The sequence below is a fragment of the Stomoxys calcitrans genome, chromosome 1 (genome assembly GCF_963082655.1).
Source record: "Stomoxys calcitrans chromosome 1, idStoCalc2.1, whole genome shotgun sequence".
In the NCBI taxonomy this organism is placed as follows: Eukaryota; Metazoa; Arthropoda; class Insecta; order Diptera; family Muscidae; genus Stomoxys; species Stomoxys calcitrans.
The window spans coordinates 268,765,382-268,787,240 of record NC_081552.1 but is presented as its reverse complement, the minus strand read 5'-3'; the positions used below and the strand labels follow the sequence as shown (position 1 = coordinate 268,787,240).

Sequence of the window (21,859 nt, the reverse complement as noted above, 5' to 3'; positions counted from 1 at the left end):
CTTGAAAAAATTTAATTAAGAAAATCGAAAGGGGAGCAACGTTATTCCAAAGTATCTCCCATGAGCGCTGACTTTTGTAGGTTGCTCGTTTCAGTTCGTGGAACTTTCTCGTGTCATAATCATATTCCTTTGGTTGACCACAAATCTGTCATTATGGACAGCCATCAATCTCCCGAGGAACAGTGGTAAATAGGGGCCGTTTTTTGGTACACAATAGAATTTGCCAACCCCTAACACATAGAAATCGGAATCAGATCGGACAATATTTGCATAGCTGCCAAGCTATGTGGCTTATGGTTTTAGGGACACAAAAGGCGTATTTGAAACAGGGAGTTATATTGGATATCTCGACATACATATGTCCTGAATATGGCCCATATCCGACCATGTTTGAATATAGCTGCCATATAGATCTGTTCCCTGTTCCTTACCCCTGGTCATGGACAAATTTGCATTTTGTTGCCATATAGACCGATCTTATTACTTGATTTCGCTGAAACCTGCATTTACGCTAAAATTGTTTTTTCTACGCTCCAAATACATTAAAATTCCGACCCTGTTTGAACATAGATTGTCGTATGATATAGACTGACCAGCCGAATTTAAATATATAGCCCATAAAGGTGCATATTTTATAGGGTTAAGGTGAAATTTTGAACAGTGCATAGAAAAAAGAGTGACTCAAATTTTACCAATTAAACATGGTATTGATTTATAAAATATTTTTAAAAAAGCTTTCTTAAAAAAATTCCATTTGGCATTGAATCATGATATATGATTGGCTAGAAGAAAAGTTTTAATTGCACGAACTAAAATTGTTTATCAATAACATAAACGGTATGTATCTGTTTCTAAAAAAGCAAGTTGTTATTGTGTACTCTTTCACACTCATGTAATGCGAATATAAGTGCAAATGCGCCGAATATTTATATCTTCCCTCGAAGAAAGTCTGGGGTAAAGTGTACCCATGTCTCCACTTTTGTCAACTATATATGTGACATTGTCACCAAATTGTCTACAGTTTTGTCTACATCGTTTTTATTGACAATAATCGTACAGATTGGGCCTGGGGGTCTACATTGAGAACCCAGGGACTGAGATCTGTTTTAGACTGCCTGACCATACTAAGGTCCTGCAGGCGGAGATCCGGACGATTACGGAATGCGTGAGGTCGTGTGGTACTAACGTGAGGATGCCGAGTGTGAACATCTATCTTTACGGACAGTAAACAGCACGATGCACATCGTTTGGTTGCCGTGCCATAGGGTAGTAACTGGGAATGAGAAAGCCGACGATTTTGCAGTGAGGGCCAGAGAACTGTCGTCAATAAATTTGGTTAACCCAAAGCCTTTCGGGTCGACGCAGTCCAAGTCAAGGGCTTGGGCGACGAATGCGCTTGCAACTCTGTGGAACAGTAAAACAGTCGATAGGACGGCGAAAATCCTGTGGGGAGATTCAGATCTGGAGAATGCGAGGTTATTACTGAAAGGAAGTAAGAAGGAGGTCAGTATAGCTATTGGTATCATAACGGTACACATGGGACTAGGAGCTCACTTGTGTAGGGCATGCGGGGAAGATGATGTTGTTGTAACCACATTTTCTTGTGGAGGTGACGATCCTCGTCAAGCTCCTGAAGGTGACCTAGCTCGTTCTGGTCTAAAGGACTCATCGCCGCGAGAACAAAGTGGCGCCAATAACTTGCTTTGTCATATTGAGCACCATAGGCACTCAGTATTTGTGCAAGAGCCGGGGCCGCTCGGCCTTTCGGCTTTTTGTTTGTTTGTTCTGTAAAGACTCAAAAACGGCTGAACCGATTACCTTGAAATTTTCACAGATTGTGTAGGTTGGTCTGGAAGGAAGCATAGGCTATATAATTGTTCGATACCGGAAGGGGGGCGGACCCTCCCCTTTGCCCCAAAAGTACTACCCAAAAATAAAAGTGGACCAATCGGGACAATATGGAACTTAAATGAAAGGTATTCAAGAGTAGAATACGAATTTCATATTAAAAATTGGGTCCAAGTAACTGGGGGGCAGCCCCAACCCCAAAAACCCCTAAAATAGGTTTTTTGGACGATCATGACAATATGGGACTCAAATAATAGATATTCGGGAGTGGATTGCGAATATGGTCAGGAAGGAGAAATAGGCTTTATAATTTGTTGAATTCGGAAGGGAACGGACCCTCCCCCGTTACCCAAAAACACCACCCAAAATCAAAAGTGGACCGGTCGGGACAATATGGGTATCAAATGAAAGGTATTGGAAAATAGAATACGAATATGGTATTGAAATTCGGATCTAGGTACCCATCGGGCCGCCCCAACCCCATAATTCCCCCAGATAGACATATTGGACGTTCATTCCAATATGGGCCTCAAATGAAAGGTATTCGGGAGTAGATTACGAATCTGTCATACAAAAACACCTTCCTATTTTTTAAAAGCTATTTGATGTTTAAATTGATTGATTTTCGGGAAATTGATACTCATTTTAGGGATAAAGTACCTAGGGTCCACCCCACCCTCAAAGAGAATTTATTTACACATGCCACTATGGGGCTCATATAAAATGTATTTGAAAGTAGAGCACCTGCCATTATGGGACTCATATGAAATGTATTTAAAAATGGAACACGAAGCGTATGATCACAAAAAGGGCCAAGTGTCTCTCTAAACCGGAAATATTTACCAATACGATAATATAGGACTCTAAGGAAAGATATTTGGGAGTGGAGTAAAAATTTACCCAGGAACTTTTCACACATCAATGAAAGCTTTCCGATTCAAGTTTAAACTCAATGATAAGAGACTTTTTTTATAGCCAAGTCTGAATGGGGTGCCGCAGAGTGACACCTCTTTGGAGAGTATTTTTTACATGACCATGCATGGCAAATGTCGCCAGCATTAAAAGGGGATATCGCCAGGATTTGAACGCATGCGTTCAGCGTTATAGGCGGACGTAGGCTACAGTGGCACGAATGCGGTATACACATTCAAGGCAAAGTGTCCCAACACTAAAAAGATATTAGAGAGTTAAAGAAGGCGCTGCGAAGCGGGCCTGGTTCGGCTAATTAAATTAGTAAAGAAATTTGAAATTAAACCGCTCTCTTTTAAAATTCTTAAATAAATCTAAACCACAGTGTTTCATCATAAATATTTAACTCTCTGCTTTTAATTTCGTTATTAAATCAGATACAGTTTAAAGCATCTTCAGCGCACCATAAAAACTTTTTATGGCATTTGTCTTTGGCTTTTTTGAAATAATCTGGAAATTAGAATCAACAGATAAATATCGGTCTGTCGGCTGGTTTGGTGGTTTATTGTTGTGCTCTAATGAAGGTCACGAACATCATCATCATCATCGTCATTATCTTCATCAGCCACTTTGTAGAACATAACGAGGCTGTGGTTGTGTTTTTTTTTTTTTCTTGAGTAGAAAAAACTTGTTTCTCCATAACTGCCGCAGGGTTTTCGTATCAAAGCCTCCACAAAACACTAAACATGAGCTTCTAGGGCAAAGGTAGGCGCAAGATATAGAATTCCAGTTACTTTGCCGCCAAGCCAGTGATTGATGATTGATTTTGGCTTTTATTTTGTGGTGATTTTGCTTTTCTCTTGGCCCTGTCTGCTTTTTAAACGAAATAATTGTTAATTGTCGGCAGATTTCTCAGTCTAATCTGGCTATTTTTTCTCCTTTTAGTTTTTCGTTTTTTTCTCGTCTGTTTTCTGTTTTCATTTATAATTCGACATTCATTTAATTTGTTTCGATTTCTCTGCTTTGAAAAAATAATTCTAACAACTTTTGTTTTCATTTCATATGAAATGGTCAATGAACTGTTCAGTTCGGTTCTCTAAGTTTGTTTATTTACCTACTTGGATTTTTTTTTGTTTTAACGTTGTGGTTGTTTTTTTCAATTTTGTCTGAGACAGATAAACAAATTATATAATTTGACAAGAAAACGTGTTTCGTGTGACGCCATTTGTGTACACACACATAATAGGTAACAATTATTTAGCAACAAATTCACATTTTTGTTTATATTCTACGAGTATTGTCTGCATTTTTGTACAACAACAAATTCACGAAATCTTTGGAGAAAGCCATTTGGCGTAGACAAGGTTAATTAAAACCATTTCTGGGTTTCCTGTACAATATTTAGAACAGTGAGTCCTCCATGATCACAGCATTTTCTTTTCACAATTTGAATAAATTGAATAATGAAACAAGATAAATAATATCTAGATCAACAAGTAAAAAAGGCGTTAAGTTCGGTCGGGCCGAACTTTGGATACTCACCACTTCGGGTATATATGTAAACCACCTTTCATCAAAATCCTGTGAAAATTGCATTCCTTATGTCCCATAGCAGTTATATCGAAATATGTTCCGATATCTAAAAAAACCGATCAATCGTTGGTATTCAATCGACAAGTGATTAGAAACCCCATTATGACTGTCACATTCAGGTGCTGGGCCCTTTGCAAAATGTCTGTCTAATGCCATACCTAATTGAGGAAGTAGAACACACACACCCACATATCCAATCGCCGTTGTTTTGGTTATACCCCCCCCATTAATAGTTCAATAGTGTGCAATTGATTGATGTTTTGTTTCCATCCATCGATATTTCATGTTAGAGGTGAATTTAAATTAGACACCCTTTAATGTCTGGCAGTTGTAATAGAAACTGCGGCTCATTTGTTTTTATTTTGTTGCGATTATAAATGCTTGTGATTATTTAATTATAGTACATAATTGTTTAAAGATTGCGCCCGATTGCATTTTCTAGACATATGGCGCTAACATTGCTACCTCCCCTGAGTTCATGTGTTTTTCTAAGCGAATTTGTTTTTTTTTCTTTCGAAATTACTTTTTTTGTTTTCCGTTTTATTTCTAATGATTTTTTGTTTTGGCGCCCTGTTCTGCAGAAGAGGCCAAAGCACAGATAATTTATTCATGATGAACGTACAATTCGATCATTCTCTCAATGATCAAGTTCAAGTTTGATGCCAGGTTTTTTTAGCGTGGTAGCTTTTTTGCATGATTTCATTGCAAATTTTATGACCACGCGATATGAACAATCCCACTCGCTTATTTACAATGCTGGTAGATGGCCATTGTAATCAAAAGTTTTTCAAAATGCGAGGGGGGAAATAAGAGAAAAAACTTTTCAGATTTTGAGCATTAAATGTTTGAAAAAAATTTAAAGACATTAATGACGAACTAACCGCATAGATGCTACACCTGATGTAATGGCATTGCAGCCATTTGTTTTTATACCCTACACCACTACTGTGGTACAGGGTATTATAACTTTGTACCACCCAAAAGGAAGAGAGACAGACCCATTGTTAAGTATAGCGATCGACTCAGAATCACTTTCTGATTCGATTTAGCTATGTCCGTCTGTCTGTCCGTCCGTCCGTCTGTCCATGTTAATTTGTGTAAAAAGTACAGGTCGCAGTTTTCATCCGATTGTCTTCAAATTTGGTACAGGCATGTTTTCCGGCCTAGAGACGAAGCCTATTGAAATTGGAAAAAATCGGTTCAGATCTGGATATAGCTCCCATATATATGTTCGTCCGATTTTCAGTAATAATGCAATAAAATGGTCATTTGTTAACCGATTCTCTCGGAATTTGGCAGAAAGGATTTTCTCTTGACTCTCAATATTGCTGGTGAATTTTATGGAAATCGGTTCAGATTTAGATATAGCTCTCATATGTATATATCGCCCGATTTTCACTCCTAGAGCTACTGCAAGCACATTTATTGACCAATATTGCCAAAATATTGCACAACGCTTTCCTCGATGACTACCACAATACACATAGAGTTTGGTCAAAATCGGTTCAGATTTAGATATAGCTCCCATATATATGTTCGTCCGATTTCCAGTAATATTGCAATAAAATGGTTTTTTGTTAACCGATTTTCTCGAAATTCGGCAGGAGGGATTTTCTCTTGACCCTCAATATTGCTGGTGAATTTTATGGAAATCGGTTCAGATTTAGATATAGCTCTCACATATATATATCGCCCGATTTTAACTTCTACAGTCACAGCAAGCGCAAAATTTTGCAAAACGCTTTCCTCGACGACTGCCACAGTATCTGAGGAGTTTGCTCGAAATCGGTTTAGATTTAGATATAGCTCCCATATATACGTTGGTCTGATTTTGAGAAATATGGCAAAAAAGTGATCATTTGTTATCCGATTCTATCGTAATTTTGCAGGAAGGATTTTCTTATGACTCTCAATATTATTGGTGAATTTTATGGAAATCGGGTCAGACTTAGATATAGCTGTCATATATGTATATCGCCCGATTTTCACTTTAAGAGCCACTACAAGCGCATTTATTGACTAATTTTGCAAAAAATGACCAAAATTTTGCACAACACTTTCCTCGACGACTACCACATTATCTGAGAGAATTCGGTTCACAATTAGATATAGCTTCCATATATACGTTCGTCAGATTTTGGGCAATTTGCCATAATGTTGTCATTTGTCAACCGTAGTTTTTACAGTTTGAACATATTTGCTAGCCGAGGTCCATCAAAATTGGTTCAGAAATGGATAGAAGTCCCACATTGTACTTGTAGGGTAGGTGTAGGGTATTATACAGTCGCCACCGCCCGACTTTTGCCCTTCCTTACTGGTTAAATGTTTGCTTAGTGTTATATTCCACAAAAATAAATAATACATTAGGGAAAGTGAAGAGTGTGTATCATAGGTTTTCTAAAAATTTGGGATTCTAACCTAGGCGTCTTCGTAGGTTAGGTTAGGTTTAAGTGGCAGTCTGCCATCAAATTCAAATTGCAAATTTTGCCCATGAACATTCTACTAAGGAACAGGGGAAAACTTCTCATATATCAATAAGTGCAGTCCGATTCAAGTTTAAGCTCAATGATAAGGGGCCTCCTTTTTATAACCGAGTCCGGACGGCGTGCCGCAGTGCGACACCTCTTGGAGAGAAGTTTTACATGGCATTGTACCTCACAAATGTTGCCAGAATTAGGAGGGGAAAGCCATCGCTGAAAATTTTTTTATGATGGTCTCGCCAGGATTCGAACCCAGGCATTCAGCGTCATAGGCGGACATGCTAACCTCTGCGCTACGGTGGCCTTCTGCCATCAGACTCACTTAGACGTGTTCGTCCATGGTGATACCACAGCAACAGAAGAAGGAAGATGCCTTCTAGTTCCTTCCGTTGAACCATCCAGTCGCTTTAAAAAGCCCAGTAACGAATGTTCCCATCCCTTAAATCAGACAGCTTCTCAAAGAAATGAGAACCTAAAGTGGATCTCCTTCTAACTGCTAGTGCGGGATACACACACAGAAGGTGGTCTATAGTCTCTCTTCTTCTTCCATGTCCCTACAGCTTTTGCAAAAGTCGTTGCTGGCAACCTTCAGTCTGTCAGCATGTTTTCCGATTAGACAGTGACCTGTCATGACGGACACAATGCTTGAGACGTCTGATCTAGCCAATGACAGCAAAGCAGTAGACCTCTTCAAGTCTAGATGCGGCCACATAGTTTTGGAATGCTCACAAACCCCCCTTTGTGACCATCTATCATTCGTTGTCCTTCGGGCCTGGTCCGGAAAACTTAGCTTACATGTCACTAGAGGCACACCCACAGATTCCAGTGTCCCTGGAGTGTGTAAGGTAGTTCCTAGTCTCGCTAGATCGTCTGCTTTAGAATTCCCTGGGATATCTCTGTGGCCCGGCACCCAGAACAGGTGAATTTTGAACTGTTCAGCCATCTCGTTGAGAGATCAGCGACAGTCGAGGGCGGTTTTTGTGTTCAGAAATACTTTCTCCAGGGATTTCTCCACAGATTCCAGAGTCCCTGGAGTGTGTAAGGTAGTTCCTAGTCTCGCAAGCTCGTCTGCTTTAGAATTCCTTGGGATATCTCTGTGGCCCGGCACCCAGAACAGGTGAATTTTGAATTGTTCAGCCATCTCGTTGAAAGATCTGCGACAGTCGAGTGCGGTTTTTGTGTTCAGAAATACGTTCTCCAGGGATTTAATGACTGTCTGACAAGATATTTAGGCCAATCGTCGTAATGACATTTTATGTTAGCCATTCCACCACTTCCTTAATTGCAAGGATCTCTGCTTGATACACACTGCAGTGGTCGGGTAACCTATGACCAGTTCTAGATCTTTAGAGTACACCCCAAAGTCCACCTGGTCGTTTAGTTTGGAACCATCCGTATAGAAGTCTATGTAACTTCTATTACCAGGGATATCGTAGTTCCAATGGGAATAGTGGTACAGTAATTTTTATCTTCGTAAGAACTTCAAAGAATTTTAAACGGTGGTTATACCCTAACTGATACTGACATCATTGTTTGTGCGCAATGTAAAAGTTTCTCTACAAGTTTCGCTCATCGCTCACTTTTAACGAACTCGGCTATAAAAACAATGGATGTTCCTTAGAGAGCATTCATAGATAGAAGAGAAGTCCCCCCCCACAGTTACTTTATGGGATGCTGTTGTTGCAATTTTTCAAAGCCCTTATAACACAAATCCTTTCTGGTCTTTATACCTATGGCTTATGATTGTATGGATGTTCTTTATTCACATCCTTTCAAGTGGAAGAGTGTAACGATATTTCATCACAATCGGCTATATCTATGCATTGTTGATCTATGCCTGTGGTCTTTTGTCCACATGGTGACTGCTACCAACAACCCAATTAATTGGTCCTACAATAGCCAATAATTTATTGAATACTAAGATGATAGTGACAACAACAATAATTTATTGCCACTATTGCTGTTGTTGTAATCGTTTGGCATAGAAATTGTAGCAACAACGAAAACCTGATCTAAGCGAATAGTCAACATAAGAGGCGACATACATAAATCCAAATGGAAAATGTTTGACAGATGATAGGAGCGAAGACAATTGATGTACATAATAATTCAGTAAGTTAAGCGTTGAAAAAGACAATGCTAATTGAAAAACATTTCTATGGGCACAACGATAAATGAAAGCAGAGAGGGAACCCGAAACACCACCAACCACATTATGAAGAATAAATATTGTCAATAACTTGTTAATGCAAAAATTTCCCCCATATATCAAATGTGACATTTTTATTGAATTCGCTTGAAGAAGAAGAGGATGAAGAGTTCTTGAAATCTAATGAAAACCATTTGCAATGTTTTAGGATGATCATATAGACTCCATGTCTTCATTGCAAGAACTATGTAAAGATTTTTTATAATTGAAAAATTTCAAGATCTTTACCCCTTTAAGGACTAAAGGGTGTTTTTATTCCCCCCACCATAGGATGGGGTATACTAATTTTGTCATTCTGTTTGTAACACCTCGAAATATGTGTCTCAAGACCCCATAAAGTATATATATTCTTGATCGTCATGTCATTTTAAGTCGATCTAGCCATGTCCGTCCATCCGTCCGTCCGTCTGTCAAAAGCACGCTAACTTTCGAAGGAGTAAAGCTAGCCACTTGAAATTTTGCACAAGTAATTTTTATTAGTGTAGGTCGGTTTGAATTGAAAATGGGCCATATCGGTCCATGTTTTGATATAGCTGCTATATAAACGGATCTTGGATCTTGACTTCTAGAGCCTCTGGAGGGCGCAATTCTCGTTCGATTTGACTAAAATTTTGCACGTGGTGTTTTGGTATGACTTCCAATAACTGTTCTAAGTATGGTTCAAATCGGTTCATAACCTGATATAGCTGTCATATAAACTGATCTTGGGTCTTGACTTCTTGAGCCTCTAGAGGGCGCAATTCTCATCCGATTTGACTAAAATTTTGCACGTGGCGTTTTGTTATGACTTTCAATAACTGTGCTTAGTATGGCGCAAATCGGTTCATAACCTGATATAGCTGGCATATAAACCGATCTTGGGTCTTGACTTCTTCAGCTTTTAGGGGGCGCAATTGTCGTCCGATTTGACTAAAATTTTGTACGTGGGGTTTCGTTATGACTTCCAATAACTGTGCTAAGTATGATACAAATCGGTTCATAACCTGGTATAGCTGCCATATAAACTGATCTTGGGTCTTGACTTCTTGAGCCCATAGAGCGCGCAATTCTCATCCGATTTGGCTGAAATTTTGAATGAGAACTGAAATATTACACAGTGACTTTTACAACGTTCAGCATTCAATTCATTTATGGTCCGAATCGGACTATAACTTGATATAGCTCCAATAGCAGATCTTATTCATTATTCTTTGTTTGCCTAAAAAGAGATACCGCGCATAGAACTCGACAAATGCGATTCATGGTGGGGGTATATATGATTCGGCCCGGCCGAACTTGGCACGCTCTTACTTGTTAAAACTGTGATGTTCAATCTGGTCTCAATTTTTTCCGGAGTTGGTCTTGTTGGCAGGTGCCAAATGATTTATGCTAAACTTGGTGTACCATTTCATAATGAACAGACTTGCTGATAATGAATAGATGCAGTGCTGACATAAGCCCGCTTAGTGCTGGCGTACTATGCCCGGTAGTTAGTGAGCCTGAGAAAATGGCAGCAAATGCAAATGTTGTCCATGAACATTCCACTAACGAACAGGGGCAAACTTCTCACATATCACTGAGTGCAGTCCGTTTCAAGTTTAAGCTCAATGTTAAGGGGCCTCCATTTTATAGCCGAGTCCGAACGGCGTGCCGCAGTGCTACACCTCATTGGAGAGAAGTTTTACGTGGCACAGTACCTCACAAATGTTGCCAGCAATAGGAGGAGAACACCACCGCTGAAAATTTTTTCTCATGGTCTCGCCAGGATTCGAACCCATGCGTTCAGCGTCATAGGCGGACATGCTCTGCGCTACGGTGGCCTCTAACAGCACTGAAGAAAATCTCTCACCAGCCCCGAGACGTCTACTAATGTTCTCTGACATCTATTCGTTGACAATAATACTAATATCTCGTTCTATCCGATATCCTTTAGAAGATGAATGACGTAAAAGGAATTCAATTTTTATTTACCTTGTTACTAACCACATATGCGGGCACATTGCAGGCAATACATTTTATAAATGTTTTATCACTAGATGTTTCAAATTTGAATATATGTACATTATGACCAGAGTTTGAAGGAACTATTCTCTGCTTTACAACTCCTATCTGTTTGAAGTGCGTTTTTCAACTGATCTATCAGCAAAAATGTGGAATTTTTATATTGGTAGCTGTCTTCAAAAAAGTCATCTGGTGGAAAAGGTTAGGTAAAAACTCGAAGGAGCTATGACAGCTGGAAATATTTCTTAAACATCGTGGGTCTAAGAGAACAGGTAAAAAAATCATGTTTGGTCTACTTATAACTCGACTTACATGGGTTTGCTAATGCAAAGCACCTGCCATTGTGTGGCCTTTTGCCCTTTATTATCTATTTATGGCTAGCAAACACATATTCACCTGTGTTTCATTCTTAAAGGACATTTTTTAAAATGGGCAGCATTTAATCCTCATTTTTGTCAATAGCAGGTCTGATTTATGCAGAGAAATATCCATTCATATAATTCTTAACGAAAATTTCAACGTAAATAAAATGCAAACTGACATAACAAGTTTAGCTTGTGTTTTTCTGTAACGTTGCTTTAATTTCATACAGTCTTAATTATCAAAACATCAACAATGAATGCGTTTCGAATTTGATTTTCTCGTTGTAAATAATGCACATTTCTTTACCGATTAATTTCTCGTTTGCTATTTTAGAAGTCATGTCTGCGAGCAACCGTGGAGAACATGTATTTGCAGCTTAATAACGACAGCATATTACTGTCAATAGCCCACATACGCATAAATAATTGGAACATTCTGTACCCTACACCATTCCTATGGTACTGGGTTTGGTGCAGTTGTTTGCAATGCCAAGATAGGGAAGAGCTAGAAACGTTGTCCAGAAACCAATTGGCTTAGGATAATTTTTTGGGTTTACCTTAGCAGGTCCAACGAGCTACCGGGCGCATCCACAGGTTGCGGATAGTGGAATGCTCCATACGGAGTAGCTGCAATTGCAGTCGCGGACAGTCAGCGGCATCGAGCGTGGAGTCCCGGGTGGTATCGGCTCTTGCATAAATACTGAGTACCTATGATGCTCGATGTGACAAGGCGAGTTTTTGGCGCCTTTGAATAATCAATGGCCACCATATTGCCGCGGCGATCAGTCCTTTGGACTGAAACGAGCTTGTTCACCCATAGGAGCTAGACGAGGATCGCCACCTCCATATATAGACATGTGACTACAACAACAACAACATTCTTCATACCACAAGTTCCCATCATATGTATAATTTATGCAAATTTGCAAGTTTTGCCCATGAATATTCCACTAAGGAGCAGGGGCAAACTTCTCACAGATCAATGAGTGCAGTCCGATTTAAGTTTAAGCTCAATGATAAGGGGCTTCCTTTTTATAGCCGAGTCCGAACGGCGTGCCGCAGTGCGACACCTCTTTGGAGAGAAGTTTTACGTGGCATAGTACCTCACAAATGTTGCCAGCATTAGGAGGGGAAAACCACCGTTGAAAAAATTTTCTCATGGCTTCGGCAGGATTCGAACCCAGGCGTTCAGTGTTATAGGCGGACATGCTAACCTCTGCGTTACGGTGGCCTTGGGCGAAAGTTAAATTATCCACATCCATCTGTCTATCGTTTATTATACCCACCACCATAGGAGAAAAGCTAGCCGCTTGAAATTTTGCACAAATAGTTTTTATTAGTGCAGGTCGGTTGGGATTGTAAATGGCCCAAATAGGTCCATGATTTGATATAGCTGCCATATAAACCGATCTTGGGTCTAGACTTCTTAAACCTCTAGACACACAATTCTCGTCCGATTTGACTGACATTTTGATGAAATAAACTTCAATGCTCAGATATATAACAATTAGGAAATCGCCATCTCTCGGCAGACAAAGACGCTGTTGTATGGTTCCGAAGCATGGGTACATGCGAAAGCAGTTCTTGGAGTGTTTGGGAGAAAAATTCTTTGTAAAATAAAATCTGCGTTAATGGACCACAAGCTGTAGGAGCTGTTTGCAGATGTTAGCATAGTCTAAACTCAGGATCAGGCCCGAAGGACAACGAATGACTGATGGTCACAAAATGGGCTCCCTGAACACTCCAAAAGTATGTGGCCTAATCTAGACTTGAAGAAGTATATCGCTCTGCTGTCGCTGGCTAGAAAAGACGTATCAGTCATAGTGTCCGTATTGACAGGTCACTGTCTGATCGAAAAACATGCTGACAGATTGAAGGCTCCCAGTGTGAGGACGTCGAGGAAGATGAGACTGTAGAACATTTGCAGAAGAAGTTCCACTTTAGGTTCTCATTTCCTTGAATTAGCAGATATCAACATTCACCAGTTGTTGGGCTTTTTTAAGTGATGTGTATAATTGAAGAGTAGGAACTAGAAGGCATCTTTCTCCATTCTCCTGATCCTGTGGCATTTCAATGAACGAAAACGTTCATTGTAATACCATGATGGCAGACTGCCACTTAATCCTAACCTAACCTAACCTGACATAGTTAAACGTTTTAAAGTACAAAGGTTGCGTTGCCTAGGTCATGTTGTCAGAATATATAAAGAAGCTCCAGCTAAGATATCTTTTGAAGGCACCCACAATGGAATACGCAAAAGGGAAAGACCATAACTCCGATGGAAATATAAAGTGGAGAAAGACACCTCAAAACCGACTGTCAGATATTGGAGAATCAGCGCAGAAGATTGCAGCACTTGGAAATTTATTCTGCATTCAGCTACAGGAACAAATGTTCTATAATGACCACTAAGTATGTAAGTAATTTCTTAATCCGAAACAATTTTCACCAAAAAAGCAGTACTTGGGCTAAAAAATGATCTCATGATAATTGCAGAAATGCGACCTATGCCTTGATTATTTTAAAAACAAGTAAGAGCGTGCTAAGTTCGGCCGGGCCGAATCTTATATACCCTCCACCATGGATCGCATTTGTCGAGTTCTATGCGCGGTATTTCTTTTTAGGCAAACAAAGAATATTGAATAAGAACTGTTACGCTATTGGAGTTATATCAAGTTCTAGTCCGATTCGGACTGTAAATTAATGCTGAATATTGCAGAAGTCATTGTGTAATATTTCAGTTCATTCGGATAAGAATTGCGCCTTGTAGGGTCTCAAGAAGCAAAATCAGGAAATAGGTTTATATGGGAGCTGTATCAAGCTATTGATCGATTCAGACCATATTATACACGTATGTTGAAGGTCATGAGAGAAGCCGTTGTACAAAATTTCTGCCAAACCGGATGAGAATTGCGCCCTCTAGAGGCTCAAAAATCAAGATCCCAGATCGGTTTATATGGCAGCGGTATCAGGTTATGTACCGATTTACGCCATGCAAAGCACAGTTATTGGAATTCATAACAAAACACTTCAAGCAAAATTTCTGCCAAATCGGATGAGAATTGCGCCCTCTAGAGGCTCAATAAATCAAGATCCAAGATCGGTTTATATGACAACTATATCAGGTTATGAACCGACTTGCATCATACTTGGCACAGTTGTTAGATATCATAATAAAATACTTCATGCAAAATTTCATTCAAATCGGATAAGAATTACGCTCTCTAGAGGCTCAAGACCCAAGATCGGTTTATATGGCAGCTACATCAGGTTATTGACCTATTTCAACCATACTTAGCACATTTGTTGAAAGTCATAGCGAAACACGCCGTGCAAAATTTCATTCCGATCGAATAAGAATTGCGCCCTCTAGAGGCTAAAGAAGTCAAGACCCAAGATCGGTTTATATGGCAGCTATATCAGGTTATGGACCTATTTCAACCATACTTGCCACAGTTATTGAATATCATAACAAAACACCTCATGCAAAATTTCAGCCAAACCATACTTAGCACATTTGTTGAAAGTCATAGCGAAACACGTCGTGCAAAATTTCATTCCGATCGAATAAAAATTGCGCCCTCTAGAGGCTAAAGAAGTCAAGACCCAAGATCGGTTTATAAGGCAGCTACATCAGGTTATGGACCGATTTCAACCATACTTAGCACATTTGTTGAAAGTCATAGCGAAACACGTCGTGCAAAATTTCATTCCGATCGAATAAAAATTGCGCCCTCTACAGGCTAAAGAAGTCAAGACCCAAGATCGGTTTATATGGCAGCTACATCAGGTTATTGACCGATTTCAATCATACTTAGCACATTTGTTGAAAGTCATAGCGAAACACGCCGTGCAAAATTTCATTTCGATCGAATAAGAATTGCGCCCTCTAGAGGCTAAAGAAGTAAAGACCCAAGATCGCTTTATATGGCAGCTATATCAGGTTATGGACCGATTTGAACCATACTTGCCACAGTTATTGAATATCATAACAAAACACCTGATGCAAAATTTCAGCCAAATCGGATGAGAATTGCTCTGGAGGCTCAAGAAGTCAAGATCCCATATCGGTTTATATGGCAGCTATACCAGATTATAAACCGATTGAAATATGGATGTACATATGTATAAATGAATCGGCCAATTAATTTACAACCCATCTTTGTGAAATTTTTGAATTTTTGTGTAATAACTCATCTACACAACTCTGCTTAGTTACATTAAAATCTGTTCAGATCTGGATATAGCTCGCACCTATATCTAGAGCCAAATCTTCATTTAGAAGAACGTTATGAATAAATTCTGAATCTCATCAACTCGAACATAGGTACAGACTGTTCATGAAACACTTCTGCGAAATTCCATCAAAATCGGTTTAAGTTTAGCTACAACATTCACCCACACTTATGCTTATATTCTAGGTGTATGGTATAATGTAGTCGGCACCGCCCTACTGTTGTTGCCTTTTCGTACGAGTATTTATTTTCATTGTTGGTGGGTTTCAAACTCCTTGTGGCTGTATGTTCAATTGTCTGGCGTGTCTTTGAGGCTTGGCAATTTCATAGGCAACAGCCCGCACTTGGAGTCCATTCAGATATGTTTTTTTTTGTTCATCTGGGTATCTGTCTGCCATTGGCATGTCTTTGGCGTGTGTGAGCCTCTGTGGCTACCGCATTTAATCGAATTCGAATTTTTGCCAAAGTGTCTGCCAATGTTGCCAAACATGTTGAAGTAATACCCGTACTTTTGGCACATCGAAAAGAAAAACAACAACATACCCTTAAAATAAATACGGCCAATATATGTGACGATGGCAATGTGTTTGACTGTGTGTATTTTTTAATAACATTTGCTAATGACAGGAAATAAATTCATTGAAAAAATTGTGCAGTTTGCCAGTTTTGAAGCAGTGGCAGTTTTTGTGTAGGATTTCGATCAGTTTAGCTTTTGTTTTATATAAAAACGTCTTAATAAGATGGGAATAACAATTGAGAGTATCGATGTCGTCATAAATACAGACAAGCGACCATTAATGTTTCAGTAATTCAATGCATTTGCTTTTTGTTGCCATTATAGTAACGAGTTCAGTTAATTGCAGAGTAGCTTGAAAAAAGATAACATCGAAAAAAAGTCAGGAGTTTATTGCAGGCAGTGATAGTTTTATCTATCACAACTATGTATGTATGATGTCATGGCTATAAAATAATGAAGAGCCTAAGCGTTGGGCCATTAGACTACGCTACTAACTTGGCTACCGAGGCGCACTAATTGGGCCTTGGGCCAATAAAAGGTAGACACTGATAAAAGCAAATGTGTGCCAATTGATGTTATCAATGCATTTCGATGACACATGTGCACATGTCAGTGGAATGTCTATATCAAATGGCAGTGATAATCATATATCACAGCAGTAAACAGTTTTAATTACCTTACTTTAGCTTTTCAATTAGTTTTAATAACCCGTTTTTGATTTCCCACCCTAACTCATGTGTGTTACTCTCACATAACACATGACTAACAATTTTTTTTTTAATTTTGATTTTTTCGATTCATTAAACATGTCATCTGATGGCAGTTTCGGAATTCTTGTCGGTTTCAAGTTATTCGTCAATCTGTGTGTTGGTCTCTAACTCGAAGCCATTCATTCAACAGATCGACAACATTGAACTACAACATTTCAATGCCACTTCATATTATGCTGCTTCAAACACCCCCCCCCCCCCATTTTGTGGCAACGAGTTTTTTTCCAATCACATTTTTTTTCTTATTCAGCAGCAATGCTTTGTAAACAAACTCGAAGAATTTTATTTGGCAACATTCTATTGGGTACTGCATATTTGCTCAATGAAAGGCATTTGAATGATAGTAGAAAAAGTTTCGAGTGCTTTTGGGGATATTGGGTAACAAACATTGCTATCGGTTATAACGATGACATATCAAAGTTCCTTAATGGATTTCCTACAAATTCTCATGAATTGTGCTACTTAAGCAATATCAAATTTAACAAGTAAAAAGGCGTTAAGTACGGCCGGGCCGAACTTTGGATATCCACCACCTCGGGTATATATGTAATCCACCATCAAAATTCGGTGAAAATTGCATAGCAGTTATATCGAAATATGTTTTGATTTGGACCAAAAACTAATAAGTTCAAATGTGTATTACAAAATATTGGTCTTTTTAGTAGCTCTATCTTAAAATAAACCGATCTGAACCATATACGACACGGATGTCGAAAAGCATAACATAATTCACTGTGTCAAATTTCAAGACTTTAAACCGAAATGTGGGTCTACATGGCAGCTATATCCTAATCTGCACCGATTTGGGCCAAATCGCAGAAAAATGTCGAAGAGCCTAACATAACACACTGTCCGAAATTTCGGCGAAATCGGACAATAAATGCGCCTTTTATGGGCCCAAAACCTTAAAACGAGAGATCGGTCTATATGGAAGCTATATTCAAATCTGGACCGATCTGGGCCAAAATGAAGAAGGACGCCGAAGAGCCTAACTAAACTCACTGTCTCAAATTTCAGCGACATAGGACAAGAAATGCTCCTTTTATGGCCCCAAAACCTAAACCCGAGAGATCGGTCAATATGGCAGCTATATCCAAATCTGGACCGATCAGTGCCATATTACAGAAGTTTGTCAATGGGCTCAACTTAACTCACTGTCCCAAATTTCGGCGACTTCGGATAAAAAATGCGCCTTTTATGAGCCCAAAACCGTAAATCGAGAAATAGGTCAATATGGCAGCTATATCCAAATCTGAACCGATCAGGACCAAATTGAAGAAATATGTCGAAGGGCCTAGCACAACTCACTGTCCCAAATTTCAGCAAAATCGGATAGTAAATGTGGCTTTTATTGGCCTAAGTCCCTAAATCGGCGGATCGGTCTATATGGCAGCTATATCCAATTGTGGACCGATCTGGGCCAAATTAACGATGGATGTCGAGGGGCCCAACACCACTCACTGTCCCAAATTTCAGCAAAATCGGATAAAAATGTGGCTTTTATGGTCCTGAGACCCTAAAACGGAGGATCGGTCTATATGAAAGCTATGTCCAAATCTTGACCGATCTAGGCCAAATTGAAGAAAGATGTCGAAGGGCCTAATACAACTCGCTGTCACAAATTTCAGCAAAATCGGATAATAAATGTGGCTTTTATGGGCCTAAGACCCTAAATCGGCGGATCAGTCTATATGGGGGCTATATCAAGATATAGTCCGATATAGCCCATCTTCGAACTTAACCTGCTTATGGACAAAAAAAAATAATCTGTGCAAAGTTTCAACTCAATATCTCTATTTTTAAAGACTGTAGCGTGATTTCAACAAACAGACGAACAGACGAACAGACGGATGGACCTGTCTAGATCGTCTTAGATCTCCCAAAGGGAGGGGATACGGTGACCATGAGAATGAATATCTGTAGAATGAAGGGTTTTTTTTTATTGATTACCGAAAAGAAATCGCCAGACATACAGTTGGAATGGACCAAATCGGATAAGAATTGAGCCCTCTAGAGGCTCAAGAAGTCAAGCTCACAGATTCGTCCGATTTTGAATAACACTCAATAATTTAGTAGTTTGTTAACTGATCTTCACAAAATTTCGCACTAAGGTTTCTCTTATAACTCTTCTGATGTCTGATGAATTTCATAGAATTTGGTTCATTTTTAGATATAGTTCCCATATATATGTATCGCCCGATTTCACCTCCAGAGGCTTTGCAGGCTCCCTGTCCCTTACCCCCATTTTCAAAAATGCTACATCTCGGAGATGGGTGCACCGATTTAAGTGAAATTTTCTGTGCCACCGAAAAAACACGAAATTGGTATACAATTTTGAGGTCAAATTACTTGGGGGGACGCCCCATTCCAAAACCCAACCGAAAGGACATGTTTACCAATTGGGACAATATGGGTATCAAATGAAGACATCAGCTTTTTACTCTACTTTTAAATAGTTCTCCTTTAATATCCATACTGTCCCAATCGGTGCATATATCCTGCTGGGGGGGTTTTGTGTGGGGAGGCCCCTCAGACACCAAGGAATAAACTTTTATGTCAGATTTCGATTCTACTTTTTAATACCTTTCATTTGATACCCATATTCTCCAAAGCAGAATAGCGACCCATTGGTTGGTGTATTTTGGGGTTGGGGGACCCCCCGACAATTACGGTGACATATTTATGTCCATCTGTCCGTCCGTCCGCCTGTCTGTCCATGTTAATTTGTGTACAAAGTATAGGTCGCAATTTTCGTCCGATGGTCTTCAAATTTGATACAGGCATGTTTCTGTATCAAATTTGAAGACCATCGGAAAGTGATTCTAAGTCGATCGGTATATTTATTAATGGGTCTATCTCTCGTCCTTCTGGGTGTTACAAACAAATGCTTAAAGTTTTTATACCCTATACTACAGTGGTGGTGTAGGGTATAAAAACTATGGAGCAAAACATACAATTTTAATTTAAGAGCCCCTTTGCAAGTGAATGGAGCTGCAATAAATGCCTATATGCTCTGTAGATCACAACAATAGACAGATTTGATTGCCATTGTCAAATGCTGTCACCAATTGTTTCAGCAGAATGCCTCACTCACACGCTAAGACTTATTCTGATCATCGAAATTCTTGTTGACATTGCCGCTAGCAATCGATCAGTGAGGAGACAGTGTTAAACCTTTTGTCAAATAGCCCAAAAGTAATAAAATGAACGCCTTTTTACTTTGCTCGTCTGCCCGCCTTCGAGCTGTGCAAACATTTTGAATGCCCGGCCGTTCATTAGTTGTTGAGGTAATGTTCGATTATTTATGCTTTGAGAATTAGCAACGGCTGCCGAGTTGCTTTGACAGCATTCCTCCGCCGTGTTTTTGTTGTTTGTCACTCAGTCCATCAGCTGTAGTCCATGAGTTTAGATTGTGGCTGCCACCCACTTGGCAGAAGCCATGAATAGGCGCTTAAAATAGGTTTATTCTCCAGTGGCGGCTGGCTCCCCCTTGCCCTATGATGTCACCAAGTGTCATCAAGCTTGGCGTTTTTGCGTTTTCTCCTCTTAATTTTTATTTTGTTTTTTTCATTTCTGAGTCCGTTGGCGTTTGTTGACGACGCAGTTGTAAAAAGTTGTCTGTTTGCCAGCAATTTTAGTGAATTGTAATTGTCATGGCAGTTGTTGATGATGTTTTGTAGGTGATGAAGTGTTTTACGATTGGCGGTATCTTGACTTTTATATAGCCTGCATCGTTTACAAAGTTTCAAGTTACCAGAACTACTTACAAACAAAAAAAAAAAAAAAAAAAAAAGCAATTAAGAAACAACAACACACACATCAGCACTCAATTGGCGCAGAAACAGTATTTGCATGTTAAGTGGTGGCTACGTTTCGTTTCAACTTTTTTGTAATTTTGAAATTTTATACTTACAACTTGAACATTTGAAAGTAATCTGAGGTGTAGTTATTGTCATGCGCTATATATAAGCAAATTAAAAACAAGTTATAGTACGATTCGGAGCTCAAGAAGAATATCGGGAGATCGATTTATGTGGGAGCTGCACACGTATGTCGAAGGCCATGGGAGAAGCCGTTGCACAAAATTTGTGCCAAATTTGATGAGAATTGCGCTCTCTGGAAGCTCAAGAAGTCTAGATCCCAGCTCAGTTTATAGGGCAGCTATATCAGGTTATGTACCGAATTGCGCCATACTTATAACAGCTTTTGGAGGTCATATCAAATTACCTCATGCAAAATTTTAGCCAAATCGGATGAGAATTGCGCCATCTAGCGGCTGAATAAGTTAAGATCCAAGATCGGTTTATATGGCACCTATACCAGGCTATGGACCGATTTGGAGCATACTTCGCACAAAAGTTGGAAGTGATTCCAAAACATTATATGCAAAATTTCCGTCAAATCGGATGAGAATTGCGCCCTCTAGAGGCTCAAGAAGTCAAGATCCCAGATTGGTTTATATGGCAGTTATATCAGGTTATGAACCGATTTGAACCATACTTAGCTCAGTTGTTGGAAGTGGTATCAAAACACTACGTGCAAAATTTCAGTCAAATCGGACGAGAATTGCGCCCTCTAGAGACCGATTTGAACCATACTTGGCACAGTTGTTAGATATCATAACAAAATACTTCGTGCAAAATGACAGTCAAATCGGATAAGAATTGCGCCCTCTAGAGGCTCAAGAAGTCAATACCCAATATAGGTTTATATGGCAGCTATATCAGAACATGGACCGATATGGAAGTATTTGTGCAAAATTTCAAGCGGCTAGCTTTACTCTTTCGAAAGTTGCGTGCTTTCGACAGACGGGCGGACGGACGGACGGACATGGCTAGATCGACTTAAACTGACATGACGATCAAGAACACATATATTTTAGGGGGTCTCAGACGCATATTTCGAGGTGTTACAAACATAATGTCGAAATTAGTATACCCCCATCCTATGGTGGAG

At 39.4% G+C, this 21,859-nt stretch overlaps 1 protein-coding gene across 6 annotated transcripts in view; it reads right to left on the bottom strand.

Moving 5' to 3' along the window:
* LOC106089974 (trichohyalin) overlaps positions 1–21,859 on the bottom strand; it is a 275,208-nt gene that overhangs the window by 10,404 nt on the left and 242,945 nt on the right. The window lies entirely within an intron of this gene.